This window comes from Syngnathus leptorhynchus, chromosome 2 (assembly GCF_054491065.1).
Source record: "Syngnathus leptorhynchus isolate UIUO chromosome 2, UIUO_Slep, whole genome shotgun sequence".
NCBI lineage: Eukaryota > Metazoa > Chordata > Actinopteri > Syngnathiformes > Syngnathidae > Syngnathus > Syngnathus leptorhynchus.
Genome location: NC_141196.1, coordinates 11,576,753 through 11,599,727, shown reverse-complemented (window position 1 = coordinate 11,599,727; position 22,975 = coordinate 11,576,753). Strand labels below are relative to the sequence as shown.

The window sequence follows — 22,975 nt, the reverse complement described above, 5'->3', positions numbered from 1 at the left end:
AGGTAAAATTAGTGCAATTCCGCAGCGCTGTGGAAAAGGCGTTGATGTGGTTGACAGTTTATTCCAAGACAGTGTTCCCTTTAATCATCCTCTGCAGAGGGAGTCTGCTGTCGTCGCTCAGATGCAACAACTGGAAAACCAACACAGATTGCATCTGAGAGAAGAAAGATGATATCCCTGTGCTCAGGGACAGGACAATTTAAGCAAAATAAAGTCTGCTAAAGTTAAAACAGCCTAGTGAAGCTCCCAGGAGTCACATAAGGAGCTGGTGTTAGCAGTAAGGTGGGTAGATGCAGCAAACACAACGCTGTCACACTTCCTTTCCCCCGCGGAGCTCGACGGGGAGGAGGCGAGGCGAGGCGTGGACACGACAGCGCACCACCTCAAGCTCGAGGTGCTTGCTGTCGCAGCATTTATGCAATTCCGTACTTGAGCGTGTACTCTTGCGATATCAAAAAGTAAAAACAAACCGTGACAACGAAGAAAAAATTGTGTACGTTTAAAAGGGCAAGTGAACCTGTCAAGATGAACGGTCGCACAAATGGATTTTGAGTCACAAATCGTCAGAGTGTGAACCGCCATCTTATCACTCAGGACGTCAGCATACCTCATGGGACTTTAATTAAGAGCACATCAAGTAAACTCCAAAACTATTCCAACCGTGCTTCTCCATTGGCTTTTTGTGGGTGTTAAGATGATAGAGCATCACAGGAGAAGAGCATTGCTATTTAAATGACAAATGACTTTGTACTTTTTACACATTGTATGATGGAATAATTCAAACTGAAGTTCATATAGGTTTGATGATGTCGAGAGCTTGACCATGGAACTTTTCATTTTTTCTTCAAAGTCAAAGTCTGCTTTATTGTCAATTTCTTCACGTCAAGACACACACAGAGATCGAAATTTCGTTTCCTACTATCCCACGGTGACAAGACATAATACATATTATATCTATCTCTCTATCTCTCTCTCTATATATATATTGCTCTGCAGACAAACAAAACATTCAAGTAAACAACAGAAAAAGTGAAAACAAGAAGGCACATACAATGAATAAATAAATAAATAAATAAATAAATAAATAAATAAATAAGAGGATCAAAAAAGGAGCAAGTAAACCTTTTTTCATACAGCAGACAGTCAAAATATAGCGCAAAAGTACAGGAGTAGTGCAAGGCAGCCAACGTGGCCCAAAAGACAGGCCAGGACATTATGCAGCCGAGGGTGGAGAGGGGGAGAGAGTTCAGGATTTGTTGGATTTGGGAATTCATTTTAACTTTTCAATCAATCAGAATAGGAGTGATATGAAAGCTTTTCTACCACGTGTTTTGAGATACGAACACCCTCCCCACAGTTTAGTAGTGAAAAAAAGAATCTTGTATCAGTATTATTTTCTCTAAATAATGAGAAGATAGCAGTAGTGGAATGCACTGCATTCGGATGAATACATGTACTTTTGACTTCAACATCTGACCCCCACTGTACATGTAGATACACTCTGAAACTGTACTTGCTCCGGGGAATATGTGAGTGTCTTGCGGGAGGCTGAGAGCTGACTTCCATGGTTCAGTGGGCCATTTAAAGGGAAAAAACACACACAGTAAAGATTTTGCCTCAGTGTGCTCATCATTTCACCTCATAACCTCGTTGCTGGCGGATGCATTGCAGGACACAGCTCGTGTACAACACAATCACACAGTGTTTAAATCTCAAAAAAAGGATTTTTTTTGACATACCAGAGAGATTCTTTAGAATTGTCAGTGAAAATTGGCAAATAAATTGTGATTACAGTGTTTCCTCACTAACAATGTTGCAAAAAAAAAAAAAAACCTAATCAACCTAACAACATAGTTTTCTGTCTCTTGGAATTGGAACGAGATAGTGTATCGCTTGCTGCCAAATGTTTATAGAGAAAATCTGATATTATATTTCATTTTCTTTAACACTGTTTAGCAAAGTTTCTTATTTCTTACCCTTAATTTCTCTGTTTCCATTATTTCCTCAAGAAGTTTCCAACTTTTGCCACCCTATTCATCTACCTAGTAAATCATGAGCTCTTCCCAGTACCCAAACTGGAAGACAGCTGGTGAATGCATATTTCTCCAGCTAGACCAGAAGCCCGGCAATGAAGCTTAATTAAAACAGAAATGAAATTCCAGAACCGCAGGCTATAAAAAAAAAAAGGGCATCTTTAGATAATATGTGGGTCCTCCTCGAAAAGAGAAAGTAATTTGGACAAGTACTACATTGGCCCTTTACTCCTTCGGTCTGATATGACCTTGTGGGTTCTTAAACCAAAGGAGCGGCTGCAGTCCATGACTCATTTAACACCTTGTGGGCCTTTAGGTGCACTCCAGGCACACACACAACTGATTAAACGCTTTGTGGGAGAATTTCTATTTAAAGGCATACGCTACAAGAAAATTAATGATAACCGACCGAGCAGCAGCAGAACACAGTTACCGGCCAGCAGTGATGGGCAATTTATGAGATTCACTCCAATTTACAATTCCGGCTGTAATCATCACAATGTTTCTCCAGTATACAGCATAAACTATTAGGCATTAGCGAGTGCGTGGAATTACAAGTAGCACGGGTAGGCAGGTCGCAAAACGATATAAATGTCATTAGAGTGCACTGAAGCATGACATGGAGCACAGGCAAGTAAAGATGACCGTAAGAGTCAATGAAAGTCTTAGACAACAAAGTCTGCTCTGTTTTAGTTGCCTCCATCTTTTCAGTGAATGGCTCAGTTAAATCACTAAGATTATTACTTTGGCCTTGTGGTTACCATGTCACAGTCAAAGGCTTTGGGTTCGGGGCTTGGACTTTTCCATGTCGAGTTCTTCTGTCCTCCCGTGCTGGTGTGGATTCCTACATTTACTCCCGTTTCCTTCTACCTCCCTAAAAAATGTGTATTCCTTAAATCACTGAGAGGAACAAATGCACATTCAAACAGTTGTTTGGCTCAAATGGCATCATAGAGATTTTTGGGAAATTTTCGCACAGGTTATTGGAGTTACGGATGGGCCAGTACCGATACCCGGTATTGCTATCGGGTAGATTCCTGGACATATTTCAAGGTATCGGCTGTGTTATTGTTGCCCTTTTACAATCAAGAACTTAAGTCGTGCCCATAAATAAATAAGAAAAAAAATTGCCCCTAAAACTAATCAGGTTAAAAAAACGTCAATGTAAACTCCAAAACTATTACAACCATGGTTCGGACATACTACACTATGGTAGCATACGTATAAGGAAAAAATCTCTTTGTGAAATTCAATATTCTTAGATAAGACTGGGTCCTCTAAAATTAAACTTTCAAAATGAAAATCAGATACAACAGCTGTGATAGGCTGCAATGTGACTCTATAAAGCATAAGTAGTACAGATTTTTTTTCATTTAATTTGCCCCATGCTGCTCAAGGACTGTATAGTATGTTAGAGCCTTTTCATTTTTTCCCTAAAGCTAAGACCTTGATTTCACCTACGTGTTAGACTTGCAGGAACCCTTCATGTGTTGGTTCTGCCATTGCAACAGCCAGTAGCTTTTTGATGGAAGAAATCCATCAGGCAGAGTTCAAAGGTCACACGTGGTCTCTGTGCTTCACAATCGCGCTCTCACATCTAACAGCATGCCCTCCATCTCAGCGAGACCTTCTCCACACATCATTTTGCATCTGGGTGGCTCATGCTTCTGTTTACTGAAAAATTGAAGTCGCTGGTCCCTCGTTGTGCACAACAGGTTCAGAAGCCAATGACGTATGTCTTTATCATTTATGTTTTGTAAAATAAGAAAAAAAAATACGCAGGGCTTGAATGATACCTATACCTACAAAATATGCAATTTGCATCGAGGCACTAATCGCCCTCAATCATGCATAATTCATCCAATCACCTAACAAGGGCATATTTAAAAAAAAAAAGAAATGGGTTAAAAGGCGTTTTTAAAATATTTGGTTTTTAGTTTGAATTGTGGCATTATGCTGATTTGCAACCCAACATCAACAAAAATCTTGAATTTATCAGAATCAGTAGAAAGGAAGAAAAGAAAACACAACCAGTGTGCCTCTGCATTATTATTGTAAAAGTAAAATGATCATATTGACAAATTGCAATTGAACTACAACCACCATGTCAACATTATGATTCCTTACACACAATTTTCAGTTCTGCCCAACCCTTCTTCAAATCTCATTAGAAAGGGTGAAACTGATTTTTGTTCAATGCCATTATTATGAAAAACCCTTCTAGTTTTATTTCTTGTAAATCCACCAATAATTGTGTCCATTAATTTCAGTCATTGTTTCATTGTCTTTTACATCTTGAACCATCCTCCTGCAACGTTTCATAAAAGCTCTTACAAGCCCCAAATCTCACGCTTTCTTATCAAAGCTCAGGTGTCTTGGCAGAGCTATTCATTGGTCATGTATAAGAAGCAGCATAGTGTAAAAATGGAGTGCCAAAATACATTACTGATGAGCAAGCAATGTTTTGAGATGCATATTGAAGCCAGCTTCAGTGATGAAAACATTATCACTAAGAGACAGGAAGGTTATACAAAGTAATGACAAATAACACTGTCAGTCGCTACTGTCAGTGCACCCTCTGTGCTAGCATCTCCTATTCTAATTCCCCGTTCGAGCTATTAACTTTAAGACACTGCTTTTGATTTTCTTATCTACAATATGTATGGTACGTGCGTGCACAATAGTTCTGGTCTTATCATAGAATAACAGCATTGTAACCTCGACCTGAACTATCTGACATCCAAACCACGTCGCCATCTGGCATTTACTCATTGAAGTCATCAACAGCTGAGAATTAACAGCTCAACGGCATGGAATAGATATACGAATTATTCCTCCCTGTATGATTAAAGATGCGCATGGCTGTGCATGCCGAGCATGTGCCATCCTTCAGCTGATTGGTAAATGCATTTTTATGCAATCATATTTTGAAACCATCAAAAGAAAAAAAATCACATTTGAATGTCCATAGTGGATCACACGCATAATGCTGCATTATCGTGTCTATGAAAAATGTGGGGAATAACAGGACCCAAATTATTTTTAAATCTGAAAAAAAAAATACAAATACAAATACTAATGATAAGAGCCCTGCGATTGGCTGGCAAACAGTTCAGGGTGTCCTCCGCCTACTGCCCGATGACTGCTGGGATAGGCTCCAGCACGTGACCCCCATGGAGACAAGCGGTACAGATGATGGATGGATGGATGGATGGATGGATGGATGGATGGATGGATGGATGGATGGATGGATGGATGGATGGATGAATGGATGGATGGATAGATGGATAGATGGATAGATGGATGGATGGATGGATGGATTGGATGGATGGATGGATGGATGATAAGAGCACCACCGTACAATCATCATGCATAATTCAAAAAAGAATAATTAGAATCGTGAATAATGTAGGTTACCAATGATCTGGTTTTCAAATCACAGATATCAAAATTTCAGGATCTCGTACATTTTAAAACGATGCAAATGATGTATAAAGCAAGTGACAATCTATTACCATCGAGCATCCCAAAAGGAATTAATGAGAGAGGCTGGCGATATGAATTAACACTAAATTTTAAATGGACAGTCGTCCACACGACACAGTGCATGTAGTATGTATGCATGTGTCGGTCTATTATATGTATCCATGTTTGAATATATGAACATATATGGGTATGTATGTATAAGAGAATCAACAGAAAGTCATTCTAATTCTGTTGTTGTAAATTAAGGTTGTGAGCCAGTTTAGAGCCTTTATGGGCTTTCAGCTTCAGCTCTAAGGCTTTCCACCAACCTCAGCATGTTGTGTGTAAATGTCAATGAGATGTTCGAATACATTACACTCAATTTAATTCAATTCAATAAATTTCTTTGGTGAAAAGTTGAAGATGATCATAGAATTAAAGCGTGCAGAGTTGTGACAAAACGATTACTCGCTGAAAAATGCTGAAAGGCATTTGCTCAAAAGTGCAGATGAGTTGAGCAAAAAGCATTTTCCACAACAGGACATCTCATTCGTTGTATAACAATTGATATGGAAAGTGTCAGTACCCCACAAATCAAAAATAGTCTTGTGGTCATTTTGTTATTGAATATAATCCAAGCACTGACAACTATAAGACGAGACAGTCATTTGAAAAAGAAATACACACAAATGCATTCTCATATTCACCCCCCCCCCCCACACACACACACACACACACACTGCTACTGATAGGTAGTATAAAATGTATTGTCCCCATTTGGAAATTTATAAATAATAATAAAAGATATACATTTATAAAGTTATTCTGCGCAAAAAAATAATCTTCTACTGAAATCCTCTAGAAACTTTACGTTATGCAAGAGCTTACTGAACTGCATGTACTGAACTGTATGAACTGAAGAGAACAGAGCTGAAGAAATCACCACGTGAATACACCAGATATCGAAAGTCATTTGTTCCACTGTCAGTTAAGAAATCAACAAACCGTAAACAACCAAAACGATTAGATATCGATGGATGTTGAAGTGTTTTTAACTAAGGCTATGTGTGTTTTAATGTAAAATATGTGATGTTGATACATCTACCCATCCATCCATTTTCTATACCGCTTGTAATTGGTCGCTACTAATTGGGGAACAAAAGAACAGAACATTTTTTTGTAAAGTTTTGTAAAAGAACTCGAATGAAAAGGTTTTTGATTTATTTTCTTAGGACTCAAGCCTACCTGTGTGCAATTAGTTTGTTAGCTTTTTCGGATTATTTAAAGCGCAAATATGAACCTAGGATGTCAATGCCCTGCCGTTTGCTCATAGTCAGCCAGGATTGTCTCCAGATGACCTGCGACCCAAATGTGGTTAGTGAGTGTAAAGAAATAGGCTGAATTGATGTTCTACTACTATTAGTCCTCATTTTTGCACTCATAAAATAGTTGAATTAAAATATTAATGTTCTCCCTTCATTTCTTATTGTCTTGGTCATTCAAAAGGTACATGTTGTTCCTGGGACCTTAAGATTTCCAGATGGATGTCAATGGATGACCTTCACAAGACGTAAAGGTATTAGTGACTATAAAGACTTCTACTTGGGAGCAAATGAAAGCGCCTAAATGTCCTCCACTCATCAAATCCTGCTGCCTCAACATTTCCACATCCCCCAATAGCCTGGTAGACATTTTCCACTGTGTGTAATTGTAGGAGAAAGATCAGTATCGTCGTGGCATTATTGCACACCACCTTGCTTTGTAGTGGGAAGACATGAAGTTGACAAATTCTGTTTGAGTTGACCTTGGAAAAATGACTTTTGCTCAGGTGGGAAATGATTGGAAAGATTTTGGATGACGATAATCTGACTATGAAGTAATTGTCGCATCACATTAAAATCTCACCATCTTTATCTTTGATGAGGGAAAACAATTGTGGTGGTTTCATTTTACAAATAATGCAATGTAAAACATTTTTGGCATTCATGTTCGTCCAATCCCTTTGACTGATGATGGGACACTCTAGATTTCTGTAGAACACCCCTAAAGGCTTACTAGGTAGGGTTAGTGCCTGAACTTGTATAACAGCCAATCCATGAGCAGAATTTTGCCTTTTGTACCGCTGTTTTGATAGTCATAAATTTTGACGTTGCTGGAATCTAAATGTTTCTTTTTAACTTCTGTTCTATATTTAGATCATTCAGGTGACTTTATTTTTAGGGCATAAAATGTCAATGACCCTAACACAATCATTTGAAACAATCCAAGATTTTTATATGAAACACTAAAATATACATTACGAGTTAACACTAAATATAAATATAAAATATAGAAATATAAAAAAAAACACTCAAATATACATTATGAGCTAACAGCAGGCTTGGTGGTTGGCATGCCTGCGTCACAATTGTGAATTTCTGGATTTGAATCTCATCTTGTCTGCATGTTGCATGCATCAGCAGGCATCGACTCCAGCTCTCCTGCTACCCAATGAATGGATGTGTATTAAGAATTGTTTTATTTTGTATTTATTCAGATTATTCAAATATTACAAATGATAGAGAGCTTCCTGTTTGTTCTCAGAGAAAAGTCCTTGCATAAAAGCAAAATAAAATTGAGGTAGCAAAATAAACACACAGAGAGAAAAAGAAAAAAAAGACATTTGGAAAGGAGTGAGAAGAATAGCACAATTAAGAGTATAAGATAATGATTCAACATTCTTGCACCACCAAGTTTTATCACAACATTCACTTTAAAAAAAAAAAAAAAAGTGTAAATACAGCTGGTGCCATCAGCTGTCGTGATCCTTATCCTTTTTTCTGGTGTTTACAGAATTTCGTATGCTTTGAAGCAAATTGTAGGCCACTCTTGAATGAGCCTCATCCAACCATCATTTTTTTCATGTCACTTATCTTGTTCAATGTCACAGCAGGGACTGGAGGCAAAGCCAATGAAGTCGACTTTGGACATCTTTTGGTACCACATTCATTCATGTAATGTCTCTCCATGACTCTCCTTTCACGTTAGTATGTGAATGACCATAATTGGCAGACTTACTTTTTTGTGGATCAGTAATCGTCGTCATTTCACTCAGAGGGTGGATATGACTGCAAATCCATCCATCCATCCATCCATCCATCCATCCATCCATCCATCCATCCATCCATCCATCCATCCATCCATCCATCCATCCATCCATCCATCCATCCATCCATCCATCCATCCATCCATCCATCCATCCATCCATCATTATCATTAAGTTAATGATGAGGAGTTAAGGGGCAAAGTGGAGACAGTATATTTGTTAAAGTGAAATAAATTAAAGACACCAAATGGTGTTTTAAGACAGCATCCATTTTGTGGCTTTGCTACGTTCTCAAATTGATACATTCTGACACATAGCAAAGATAACCAGAGAAACACACATTCCGAAATTGATTCAGCGCCGTGACAAGGAGAAAAGTTGCAGAGTAAGCCAAAGACACACTGTGAACCAGCTACTTGTTAATTGACTGTACTGACCTGAAACAAAAGAAGTGTGGAAGACTTGCTTTAAATATATTATTCTGCAACCAGCAATAAGTGAGAAAGTTTTAGTTTATCATAGAAGAGTGCACTTTTATTGAATGCATCACATGGGCTGCAAGATGGCACCCAAAGGCCAAGAGTAAAGTCAATCTGTGTTTTTCTAATCAGATTACAGTCATTACTGTAATTTCTTCTTTCAAAGCGAATATTTACAGTGCTAATAGGAAGCAAAAGCAAATGTGTTAAATTGTGTAAAAAAAAGTTTTACATAACATTGTAAGTTTCAACAGACAGTTTACACAAACATTCTCCCTATTTTGTTTAAGTTTTTCTGCTTGTGCACTACAATCTATGTCAGGTCCTGTCGTTGGCTCGTTTTTGTTCATTTGACCCTAAGGCTAACTGTTGTCTAAACCACCCATCAAACTGAGTGACAAGCTGTGGTCAAACCTTCCATTCTCTCTGTCCCAACAGAAGGATTCTCAGTGGACTTTTGTTGCCTCGAGGTGAGAAGTGGCATATTATTGCAGAAAGTAGTTTAGAAGGTAGTTTTTGTGCAAGTTTTAGGACTTCTCCTTCGTTATAATTCACACAACAGCTACTGCGGAGGTAACACAATGTCTTGTGGATTTAAAAGTGTTAGCATCCATCATGATGTGAAAGAGGTTTTGGGTTTGGAGTGCTGTCATGAAATTGATTCTAATTTTGACTGAAAAACATCAGATGCTTTTAAGCCATCTGGGACACTTACAACTTTAATATGATACAAATATGATCAAATGCATACGACAGTATCTTTCCTAGAAAATAATTCAATCCACTTCTCTTCTATTCATGGAGAACAATTACAATTCAGTATTAAATGAAACATTTCTGAATGCATGCACTGAACTTCTTGTGACCGCACAATACAATGAATGAAATCTACTTTGCTCACAAAGTTTTTTTCCCCCATCTTAATTTTTTTTTGTAATCTTTTCTATCTTTTGCTAAGTGGATATAACCGTTGGTCTGTTATCACTGTCTGTATGAATACAGAACATCCATCCGTAAATATTCTATACTACTTTTCCTCTGGGGTCACGGGGAGCTGAATCCTATCTCAGCTGATTTCGTGCGTAAAGCAGGCGTCATCCTTGACTGGTCGTCAGCCAATCACATGGCACATACAGTATACAAACAGAAAACCTTCCACACTGTCACCGTCAGTGATTGAGAATTGAATTCACGCTGCCTGCACTGAAGTCAGTCGAGTGAACCGTGATATCAACGTTGACACATGCAGAAGTCAAGTCCTCCTTGCTTTGTGTTATGCAACACGGTGACAAATTGCTTAAAAGTCAGAAACTCTCTATCAGGGAAAAATCATCGGCAGCACATACTTGACTGCACAGAACAGTTGAAGCCTCGAAAGGTGAGCATGCTGCTCTGTCCATATACTTCAGTGCAATTGATTTCTCTGAAAATCAAGTGCAACACCTTTCAAAATTGATTCAGAATTCATGAAAGCGGTACAGCCTTGTAACTACAGATGGCAATCTAAAAAATGAATTTGCTGGCTTTACCCTGATCTACTTTGAGTTGAGTGAGAGGCAATACAATATGCTTGATGTACAGCAGCCGGAATCAGAAATCACAACCACAGATCACATGCTGTATGGTTACTCTTGCGGTAAGAGTAAAGCTAAATGGTATATTACTGTATGTGACATGCAGTAATCACAGAATTAATTCTCATCTTTTCAAAAGATGAGTTCTCCCATGAATACGACGGAGGGTGTGTTGAACAGACTGGTATGCGCTGATTTTTCAAGTCTTCTCACCATGGCAACCAGACCCTTCTCTGCTCTGGGGACTCAAAAAATACAACTGGAAAACTGTTCAACTTCAGATTTGCTTAAGCAGTGAAAGATTCCACTGTTCAACACACTTTTCGTGACCCTAATTAAGCTTCATTTCGACTATATGGCTAGAGACAAAAACAAGTGCCGATACCAGGATTGCAGCGCAAAGACAGACATTACTTGGCCTACGACTGATCCCTTTCCTTCATTATACACGGTTGTCATCTGCCTCCAAATTTCCTAATTTTTTGAATTATGGCAACAGTGAACCATGCCTGACTTGATGTCTATCTCAGTGATTGAATCTAGATAAGCAACGTGAAATGGATGAAAGGTGTCTTGACATAGTAGGGGTCGAATGAAAGATTTTGTCTACATGATTATGATACGATAAAAGTTATGTCAATGACGTCACATTTTCCAGCTCAATACAGCGGCCCTCAACCGTTTTTGCGCTAAGAAGCAATTTCACATGAAGACAAATTTGATGGACCAGCATAGAAACAAAGCAATTATTTGCGTTATTGAAACTTTTTACCCTTGGTTTCATAGAGCTGCTGCTATGAACAACAGTGCTTTGAAACAATGTGTAGCACAGTGGAGATCTTCACTCACACACAAAAACTGGAGTCTGTTGGTCACTGTCCAGATCTAAGCGTGCTCTGACAAATGTGCACACCTCAGGCAAAGTTGCCTGAGGGAAGCTGGCCTTGAGGGGGATGTGCACACAAGATTATTTCTGTCTGCTTTATGTCACATTTCAAGCTGGAAGCACTTTCAAAACACAGCTGTTGTTTTGGTGCAACCTGCTTGCAATTCTTTGTGAATGAGGCATACTTGTCCAATTCAATTCCATCAATACTATGTTGCAGACAAAATTAGTGGTTTTGGTTAGGGTTAGGGACATAGAAATGACATTGATGATGATTAGGAATTATGGCATGTGGAGTGTATTTGTTTTTTTCTTCCATGAGGGCTAGTTTGCACATTTATTACTGTACTTACATAGAGCTTGAAACAACAGAATCATAATGGATTTCACTACTTAGTAGCAACCTGCAAAGTGGGTGACAAAATTTCCTGCCCAAACTGGGCTGCTGTAGAAATCATAACAGGAGCAAGAGGAGATCCAAGTTTGGAAGCGTCCATCCATTTTCGATACCAATTGTTCTCATTAGGCATCACTGGTCAGTTTGTAGTCCATGTACTGTATTTCTATGAGCTTTTATTTGGCTTTTTTTCCCTCTGTTGCCACGTTGGCATTACAAAATAAGAATCGGTTCTCGATTGTCTCGGCTTATTGGTATTAATGAAGTGTAAATAAATAAATAAATAAATAAATAAATAAATAGGGGGTACGGGTGAGGCGGATCTTCTTTGCTGTCAGTCTTATCTGGTACTCAAATTCTAACCTAAAACTGCTCATTTATTCATTGTCCTCAATAGTATAATTGATTTAATAAGATTAAATGTGTGTGTTTGCGTGAGTCTAGGCTGTATGAAGAGAAAGAAAAGGCAGGGTAATTTATTGAGACTCGAAGAAATAGCTCTGTATGCATAATTTTCCTTCATTTGGTAAAAACCACAAAAGGCAAAGTAAAACCTTGGAAACCTGGCAAAGAAACTTTGGGGGAATTTGCAAATAGAAAAAAATATATTTATTCACAAGCCAAAGTTGGCAAGTATGCAAGTAATTATTTCGTACATCAATCTGTTATTCGGGGCGAAAAAAGTTTTCCACACAATGAATGTCTATTAACATTTTTATAATAGTATTTAGGGGTTAGTTGTTATTTTGTTCCCAATGCATTTCAATATCCATCAATTATACATGAAGTTTGGCTATTCGTTGGTCGGTCCTAATTGGGGTCAGAAAACAAGTTGTTTTTAGATTGGATCCAATGATCCATCATCTGATTGGATCATTAGTCTTTTCTTTTTAACTCTGTGAATGATTTCAAAACCTTGATTGTGACAAGTCTAGCACATGTTGCAGTGTTTAGAAATGTTTGTTTTAGTCATAACCACCAAGTTACTATACAAAATATTTTGACTCAATTCATATTTTGAGGAGAATGTTTTACAGGTCTACAACTTATTTTGTTTAATTGAAATGCACTGTGAGGTTTTTACAGTCTGCGATTGGCCCATGATCAGTCCAGCTTTTGGGTCAAAGTAAGCACACCAGGAACCCTAATGAGTATGCGGTGTCGGAAAAAAAGATGAATGGAATCTGAAGAAAACCTAGTAATGTGGTCCAATTTCATCAGTTCAGTCAGTTCATTGTTATCACACGTGCTCGCAGATGCTCTATAGCACTCGGGCTGTCTTGGCAATACATTATTGATAAATAGATGTCTAACAACATATGCATTACCTTCACCTCTATTAACTATGTATGAAGTTAACAATCATTTTTGTAAGAGGGTAGAAGAAGCCGCTCTGTCAGCCATAAATTGTGAAGGTGTGTGCGTGTGTTTCCTCTGGACACACTGATCATCTGTCTGTCTTCGCCAGCGTGCTGCGCTCGCACATTGTCTTTGCTTTGAAGGTGGTCTGTCATGCACGTTTGATCACAGGCTAAACCAGACACTCACCAGTCCCCACAGCCTTGGCAGACAACACATGCGTTCTCTCGAGCATCCTATTATATTCTGCCTCGTGGAAATGCTAATCCTGTGCCATTCTTCGCTTCCGTGGAATATTTGCTAATGATCCAACATACTTTCTGAGTGGGGGCAGTAACAGACCTGTGGAATCATTCCAAAGATTTTTGAAAAGCTTCTTTCCATCCTATCTGGTCTTTATGCCATATTGGAGGAGCAGGTTGTCCTGGTAACAAATGTGGGGATAGTCTTAAATACCACACGCTACATAGTATGCGCCCACGCAAAATGTAAATCAATAAACGATCACTGTCAAGAGCAGAAATCCATAGCGTCGTTCAGTTAATGCCAATTGACGTGCAAAAAAAGGCAGAAAAGCCGAGTGAAATCACAAGAGTGCAGAAGAAATGTACAAAGTACGGCATAGGAGACATTTCCAAAAGTTGATTCCTTGTTTCATAAAGGAATATTATAATGGGCCACATTTGACCTATTTAACTTGGGAATTACTCAGGACAATTTAAAGGACGCAAGATAAGCCCTAGACGCAAAATGCGCAAACATGCATGTTGCAAACTTTGTATGCAAGTCACAAGATGAGCATCCATCCATTCATTTTCTGTCTCGCTTGTCCTCAATGCGATCGAGAGTGAGCGTGACACCAATAACCACTTGTCTTCCGTGCTGCAAAGTCGAGCACACTCAACTCATTTCACAGTAAGATGTGAAATACATATATTTTTGCTGAAACTGCAAAAGTGGACTAACTCCATGGAAGAGATATTTTAAAATGAGCACACTCTAGTGTAGCCGTTATTTTGTGATTTCAAACACTAAAAACGTGCTATTCTTCATTTTGCAGCATCTACTAAATCTAATTGAAAGTAAATTGTTCAAGGAAAGAAAATATTGGAACTTAAAAATGTAGCACGACTAAAATAGCACGTTGGAGCATTTCTCAGAAGCTGTGCTGCATTCTGAATCTGTTTGTGCTCAGTCGCTGAACCATTCAGACATGTAAATAGTTGCAGTGTTTTTGGCAGAGGCAAACTGAGGCGTGGATCATTTCTGCTTTTGTGTTTCAAGGGATCATCTTGCTAAATTTAGAAAGTTCTCCTTGGTATCGAAGCGGAATGATACATGGCATTTATTGTGCTGAATCATATTCAAGTATGCATCGAAAATAACATTAAGTCAGCAACAGGAATTTTGTATTCTCGAGCACTACATTTGAGTATAAAAAGTGGTTCAATCTCGTTATAATGTTAACTGGCAGTTTGAAATTCAGAATACAACAGTGTGCAACAAGTATTGTAAAGCAGAGCAGAACCTGAGGTGAAAATCATGCCAAGAAGACAGTTTTCAGAGAGAACCCTCTTTAGACATTGCCGTGACACCTGATGTTTGGCAAGCATGGGCTCTAACAGCACATTTCTCCCTGCTGGCGCGCTGCTGCTCAGCAAAGCGAGATGAACGGCAGAGTGTAATGTAATGTTGCCTGACGGACAGCAGTAATGGATAATAAATCCCAGGTTCAGGTGTTGTTTGAGCATATATCACACTCAGACTTTAGGTTGAAGTCAAATCTATCAGGCTGTAGTAGTGCAACAGTAGGCAGCCACCAAGAGAAGTGCATATGAATTCCATTTTGCTTCATCGTTTGTCTTCTCAACTTTCAGTAGAATATTGAATCCACCGAATATTAGCGTGAATCGTTCGTCTTCATCTGTAAAAAATAAATAATACTGTGTTAGCTGATTGGTGCTTACATAGCAACCCACTTTGGGGATGGAAACACAAACTGTGTTTTTACTGCATTAATGAGAGGGCAAAAAAACTCAATGACACTACATACAATTTTAATCTTTAAGTCAGACTCGGGAGTCAGGTGGTGTCCGTTCATCATGTATTTATTACCTAGGGCGGGACATCTACCCAAGCTGTGGAAAGCAATCGGAAGGGGCACTAATATGTTTTGCGAATTCTTTCATTTACTGCAAGGTCATCATAATGACAAAAATAATCCTGCATGACAAATTTGTTTTCAAAATATTTTACTTTTCTTCTCTGTCATGGCTGTGAAATGCCGCCCGATAGTGCTGACTTCAGGAGAATGCTTTGATCAAGGCCTGATGTATTACTCTGTCCTTCCTTCGTGGAATTCAAATGCATCTACCTCCTGTTCTGGAAAACAATGGGAAAGTGATCCTTTGGCAGTACAACTAAAGTGCTTTATTCCCATTTTGCCTCTGGTCTCCGGTCTAGGTGCAACTTCCTGTCTTCAAATTTTCATGTATTAGAAAATATTTAATGTCATAAAAAATGTATTATTACTAATTTGAAGCAAATTGAACGATAAAGTCAAATGCATGAAATTAAATAAAAAACACAATTAAATCAGATCATCAGGATTTAAATGTAATATTTTAGTAGTAGCCATTGAAATTATTTCCTATATACAAATTGTAATGAAAACATCGACCTCCAGTTTTGATTTAAAAGGATTCACGTTAATATGGCATCTATCATTTCGGAAATACAAGTATTCTACTATACATCATAACCCTTCTGCTCTTTCATCGGTTTGGTAGCATTCTACTGAATGTGAGTTGAGTACACCTCGTTGTGGTTCTTAACAGTTTGTTGAGGTTTTTTCCCTGTATACTAAATACTATTTGTGCTTTGAAAACAAGTGATAAAAACAACTGTCACTTAGTGGCTGTATAATCTTTGGCTACTGGTACAACTGCACTGGTGAAGTGATGTTTAAACCTTGGCAAGGTTTTCTCTGTGGTGTTCTTTTTTTTTTTTTTTTTTAATTCTAGCTGATTATAAACAGAGCAGCACTTGCCAGTGAAAGTTAATTGCGCAAATGCAAATACACAGACCATTGATTAGTGCGACCTGATAATGCAAGCAGCAATTTGCTTGTCATGGCCAGGGTTCAAAATGAGATGAGAGTTCTGCTATTGATGTTTCAAGCATTGTTGCTCAATTCATAAAGAAGGTGATTGCTGTCAACATACAAGATGCAGCCAGTGGAAATTATGCACTCACTGATTTGTAATGGCTCACTCAACTAGGGTCTTTGAGTTTATGCTTTCACTTTTCACAATTTCCATTTCAGTGTGAGAGTTTTCCTTCTCAGGGCTTTAAATAGACTGTGTCCCGATTTTGTTGTGTGCCTGTTGTACAATGACTATAAAGGCATTCTATTCTATTCTATTCTATTCTATTCTATTCTATTTCTTGTTCTGTTCTGTTCTATTTCTGTTCTATTTCTGTTCTGTCCTGTCCTGTCCTGTTCTGTCGTACCAGTTGCTTGTCTGGAATCATTATCATAATCAAAATGTTTTTATTCATTTGTAAAAACTAGTGGTAGAGGCACCTGAAAGCTAAAATGGTCCTGTGTTGTTTGATTGATTAGCCAGTCAATTTTCTTTGGAAGGGATGAAAGAATCGCATTGTGTGACAGAAATTTGGTGTTGTGAACCTCTTCCCTCTTTGAAACCCCTTTGCTTTGTAGCATATCTACATTTTTGTCTTCAAACGAGTGTTCAATCTATTTGAGGTGTAGGCAGACAGCTGAGTCTTGACCTGCAGAGTTAGCCCCGTCTATGTTTTGACATGCACCTGCTCAGAGGTTGCTTGGTTACGGTAAGGAATTCTTCACTGAACTTGACAGCATACACCAAATTGTTTTTCTATCCTAGCCTTTGTCTAAAGGTGTTACCAGGTTTGAAGTATACCTGAATTTTCAGTTATGTAAAAATCCTTATGCATTTCCCAGACAGACTTGATACAAATAGAATGACCTCCATGTTGTGCCTGCCACACTCTTCTTTATCTGGCTCCTTCTCAAACTAGATGTGCATTTTACTAACCACTTTTGGTTTGCACAGATTTTGAAGGGCCTCCCTCGGGTGCCTATGCTCTTTCTCTTAAGCCTGTGGGCTGGTGGAAACATTATCACCGACATGTTGTAGGGTTCTGATTACGGCCAGTTTGTGTTCTAGTGGGTGGTGTGAATCAAAAAGTACTGGTCAGTGTGTGGGCTGTATTCTGTAAGGCAATCAGTCCAGTTGTGATTAATTCGATGTTTTGAGAATGAAATGACCCAGATGAATAATAATATTCACAGGCTGTGTAAGAGATAAAAAAAAATCCAGTATATCATATAAACCTTAGATGTTGGTCATCATTAATAACTTATGACTGTTTTCGGGCAATATCCTCCAAAGAAATGTTGGATGAGTAATGTGAGACACAGTTACAGCATGGCTGAAGACTCCCTTGGAAAAATTGCTTTGAGTTAATGAGGAAGCCCCCAGCTCTTTGTGTCACTACACGGCTCTCAGCGCTCTAACGGACACTGGAAACTTGAGTCAAATAAAATATTTCTGGAATATTCTACAATGGACACATTTTCAATAATATTTCGTGATCTGCATTGAATTGTCTTTGTTTAGATATTGACAGAGTTTAGTTTCATGTTTTCTCCCTGTAACTTTTAGCATGTCTTGTCTAGCACCTCTTCTATCGGAGCGGTCGGTCCCTCGTGTCAACCAATCAGCTCAGGACAGTCACTTGTTTCTTTTCCAGTCATTGTCTCATCAGTTAGCTCGTATTCTGTTCCCTGTTGGCTTTTTCCCTTTCTTTTTGCCAGTATGTTATTTTTTGTGTTGTTGCTGTCATGTTTCCCTGTAGTGAGTCTGTTTACTGTTTCCTTATTATTGTGACCCTTCATTTTGGACTTTGTTAATTTAGTGTTTTAATTCTTCATTTTTTTTGCCAGTTTTTTTTTGTTGATTAATTCCTTATTTGACTTTTATCTTGCTCTGCCCCCCTGCTTCACGTCAACCAAAATTGAGCAAAACAATTCTGTTTTTGAATGTAACTATTTTACTAATGTTTGCTTTGTTTTCTGTCCTACGTCCACTCTCATCATGACAAATAAGGGCTTAACTAAGTGTTAAACTATCTCGTATCTCCACATATTAGCACCTTTCTGCTAGTTTAAAACTTAATGTTTTGAAACTAAACCTTGATTACACAAGGTGTGCCACTTGTCCTTCAAAAAAAAAAAAACGAAGACTTTGAAAATGCAAATGCTCCACCTGCAAAGTCGCCTTGACGGGAGCTTTAGACATGCTAGTTTCCGTCTTTGCTCAATCAGTTGATAACATTGAACTGACCACCACCCACGTACTTGTTGTCAAGGCCAACACAACTGAAATGGAATACAATCTCAGAAAAGCAAAGATTCCTTTCTGTAGTAAGTTCCATACATATAAAAGATTGCTATACACTTATATAAACCTTTTTTTTTTTTGCCAAATTCTTCTCAACACCAAAGATGCGCTGATGTGAGCCTAACACCATATGTTGACACCCTCAATCATGCACAATCAACAGTGACCATTGTTCGTCTTCTGTCAAAACAAAAACAGTCACTTGTCTTGTTTCCGTAATCCATCACAAGATTTCTGTCACTCTTTGTGACATCTCTGCACCTGTTTAAAAGGTTTCCAGCCTGCTACTCATGATCAAACGACTCCAGGAGACTCATGTTTGAAGGGTGCCTTCACCCCACTGCATGTTTCAGCTCCTTCCACTGATGTTCAAAGAGGATTTTGATCAGTCACTTCAGTGTAGTCAGATTTTTTTGTAGTAACTCAAGGAACATTGTACTAAGTAGTGCATGCTTGAGGGCATTATTCTATTGGATAACCTGTGACCTGCAACTTTCTGACACAAAGCAGCACTATTCAACTCTCAATGCCTAAACAATGTTGACATTTCATCGTACGTTGTCAAGACATCCTGTGATGATTCACTTTGTAACACAACCCTTTTTATGTTAGTAGTTTGGAAATACAGCATAACTGTGTCACTCCTCTGTCAGAATTTAGTTTTACCTATAGTCAATAGTGAATTTAGCTTAGGTAAGCTTGATTTAAGTACACAAAAGCAACAAGCAGAAGCAACACTTGTGCAGCAGAAAAACAATGATATCCTGTAGAGTGATGGCAGTTTCACAATGAGGACATATTGCAAAGGCAAGCTTTTTCAGCGGCACATTGCATGGAGGTAAATGCTTTTCAATCTTCCATGACTCCAGACAAAATAGCATTTTGCGATTAGTCACGCCATGGAACACACACACATGCGCACACACACACACACACACACACACACACACACACACACACACACACACACACACACACACACACACACACACACACACACACAAACAAAAGTGGTTGTACTCACATCACTGACTAAGATAATATTTCCCTTCGATATGTTTGTAATCCCAGGCGGTTTTGCAATTTGATATCCACAGGAACTTGAAAAATATCCAGTCCATTCCAGCAGCACAATGAAAAGTTGCCCATGTGTCTCAGAAGGAGAGCCTTTGTGTTCATGGTTGATTATTTGATCTGAAATACAGTACTTAGTGGTCATTTTAGGCTCATCATGGAGGAAAACAAGCAACCTTGTAAGAAAATAGATGCGGTTGCGCAACCACCAAATATTGCTTCTTTTTTTCTTGTTTCACTTGTCAGATAAAATTCTGGTAATTACCATTGCTGTTAATTTAGTGCCGGAGTTGCATGAACCATATCTTGGGTGGCGGTCTAATAAACGTAAGCACTGTTCACGTCTATTATTTAGCAGCTATTTTATTATTTTAGCAGCTGACCGTGTATGTGGAGTGGCTTTCGCTGAGTGAGCCAGTAACCGTTCAGGCACATGAGCGCACTTTGATGGCACACTTGTTTAGTGATGGATGCATAATTGCTGACTATATGACCTTTAAGCATCAGGCCCGCCTTCCGAGTGACTTGGACTCTCCACCACAACATCTTTTAAGGCCTGGTGGAGACATTTTTGGCTCAGAGGGAGGGCGGGAAAGCATGCGGGGTCCAAAGGCCAATCAAGCAGCCACCACCGCTAGACCTCAAGAGAACATGACGTTCCAGCAGTAATTTGTTGGAGCAGATATGTATGTTGTACTTATCTAAGGAAGTACAGATGAAGACAAGAGCAGATAAGAGGCTACAACTTCTCTCGTCGTGTTCCGGTTTTTATATGAAGCCGCCCTCTTCTCTTTCTGCTTTCCTTTCTTTTCACCTGTTCATCGGTGGAATGAATTGAGTGTATTTTCCCTTCTCTAGCATTCATCCTCTATGAGTTGGCAGCATTTTTCACACAGCTCTTGGCCTGAGATCAGTGAACCACCTTAGGCGGAGAACAAAATATCGAACTGGGACACACAGACAGACAGAAGCTCCCGCAGCAATCTCCTCCAGAACAATTTTGATAGCAGGGGTGGCAGCGTGAGTTATTTTTTTCAGTAATACACTCCAAGATTCGAAGCTTGTTCCCTTTGCAGTGAAGAGCATTCGCCTCCCTCCGCTTGTCAAGCACACAAAAAGACATCCAATCTCTGGTTTGGATGATTACGCCACTATTGACCATGACCTTAGCATTCATGTGCAATTCATGCGAGAAAATTCATGCAGCATTTTATGGCAGCCCAAGCTTAGACCGAGCTTTTATTCGCTTTCAACAAGGACACGCCAAACAGCTTGAACAGCTGGTGGTGATCATTTAGTTTTATACGTGATGCAAACAGCCTTTTATGTGGAAACTTCATTTCAATGTTGTTCTTGGAAAAGTTTCAAGAAAAACAATGATGGTTCGCTGAATGAGAAATAATCGATAATAAATGCAATTTCTATGTTGTTCTTTTTTCCAGGAGAAGAAGGAGCACAGCAATGGAATGGTGAAAATGCATGAATCAAAACATTAGGGTAAGCTTTTATGATGATGCACACACACTTATATTGTCAACTAATAACTGTCTGACAGTATCAATCCTTAGTCAACATTACAGTTTTTTACAGTTTTTAAATCAGAGATGCAAATATATTTTTCAAGATTTTTTGAGCTGATTCCCAATCTGCCCCTTTTTTCCTCTAGTTTATCAGGTTTTCATAATAACCTATGTGTAAAATATTCATCCATATATACGTATATGAATTAAGTGTTAGATTCAGCAACACGTAGAATTACTTGTTTGGAAATGTAGTTATAAAGTAAATGTGTGGCTCACCTTCTATAGGTCAATCTTAAAAACAAAACAAAACAAAAAGATCACAAACACTGATGTGCAAAAACAACAAAGATCAGGGTCAATCAACACCATTTGGATTTGAAATATGCTGTGGATCACTGTTATATATATCAAATCTGAATCTTTTAAATACACTCTTGATACATTCTTGTATCAAATTGTCAAGGTGCAGTCCTACTGTTGTTCTCCAAAATTAGATGCCTCCTTTTTTGCCTTTAAGGAAAAACAAATACATAAGATAACTTTAATTACTTCCATTTATAAACGTTATGTGGATTGTCTGGCAATTATTATTGGAGTTATTTCTATGCTTGCTGTGTTATGTTATACACATTTTTATGTTGCAGGCACGTATGATTAAACGTGCACAACATTCATGGCTGTGACTTGTATTAAAAGAAAAAAAAAAATATTGTTAAAAATTGTCAAACGTAAAGCCCGATACCTAATAAACACCCTACATAAAAAAACACTGATCTGCAGGTGTGTGATAAACCCTCAGTTATTTTTCTTCAGATGTCTGCAGATGGTAGAAGATTATAAAAGATATATGAAAGATTAAAATGAAAGAACGATTCAATTTGACAAATAACACAGTAAATACATTTAAAGGTACTTTTTAATGGCTCAAAAAACGGCTTCTCTTTTTTAATGAACTATTTGAAGTGAACTAAAAGGATGGTGTTGGTAAGTAGTGTCAGCCATTTTTGTATTAAGAGCATATTTTTGTTGTTGAAGAGGAAGCTCTATCGAGGATGTGCAGGCAATTACACCAAATTCTCTCATGCATAAAATCCCAGCTGGTTGTTATTGATAAATTCCCAAACACATCCTAAGACTTTTCAAATTACCTCTCCCCCTCATTAAAACTCGTGCATTTCATTTCTTCACCCCTCTGCCATGATTATTTTTTTTTTTTGTGGCACGTCTGTGTGATAGAAGCAAGAAAATATGCTTAGGTGAGCTTGAGTGGAGGAAAAAAAAAAGACATGCGTGAAAAAATGTAAGATTGGAATGGTGGACAAGCAGACAAGCTACATCCATCCATCTCCTCTTGGAGCAGCGGTGAGAAGGTCTTCATTATTAGTAGTCAAGCCATAAGCTAAACATATTTGGGGGTCTGCTCTGTATTCAAGCAGCGTAACTCTGCATTAACACAAGCCATTTCTCTTTACATGGCTCAATGCGATTCCCTTTAAAACCATTTGAAGGTCAAATGAATTGCTATACTCGAAGGGTATAAAAAAAAAACCTAAAGTTCCTCTCTAAGTACTCCCTTGCCTCTGTGTCATTTCTCAAAGATAGATGTGTTTATTTGAAACGACATCTTAATTGTGCAGAGTGCAGATAAAT

General features: G+C 38.4%; 1 long non-coding RNA gene across 2 annotated transcripts in view; it reads left to right on the top strand.

The window, feature by feature from the left end:
* The window catches only part of LOC147060746 (uncharacterized), a 94,310-nt gene that overhangs the window by 49,924 nt on the left and 21,411 nt on the right, over positions 1-22,975 (top strand). For both annotated transcript variants that reach the window (XR_015065552.1, XR_015065553.1), the window contains exon 2: positions 21,245-21,299. This is a non-coding gene — a long non-coding RNA (uncharacterized LOC147060746). The remainder of the gene's footprint in view (positions 1-21,244; positions 21,300-22,975) is intronic.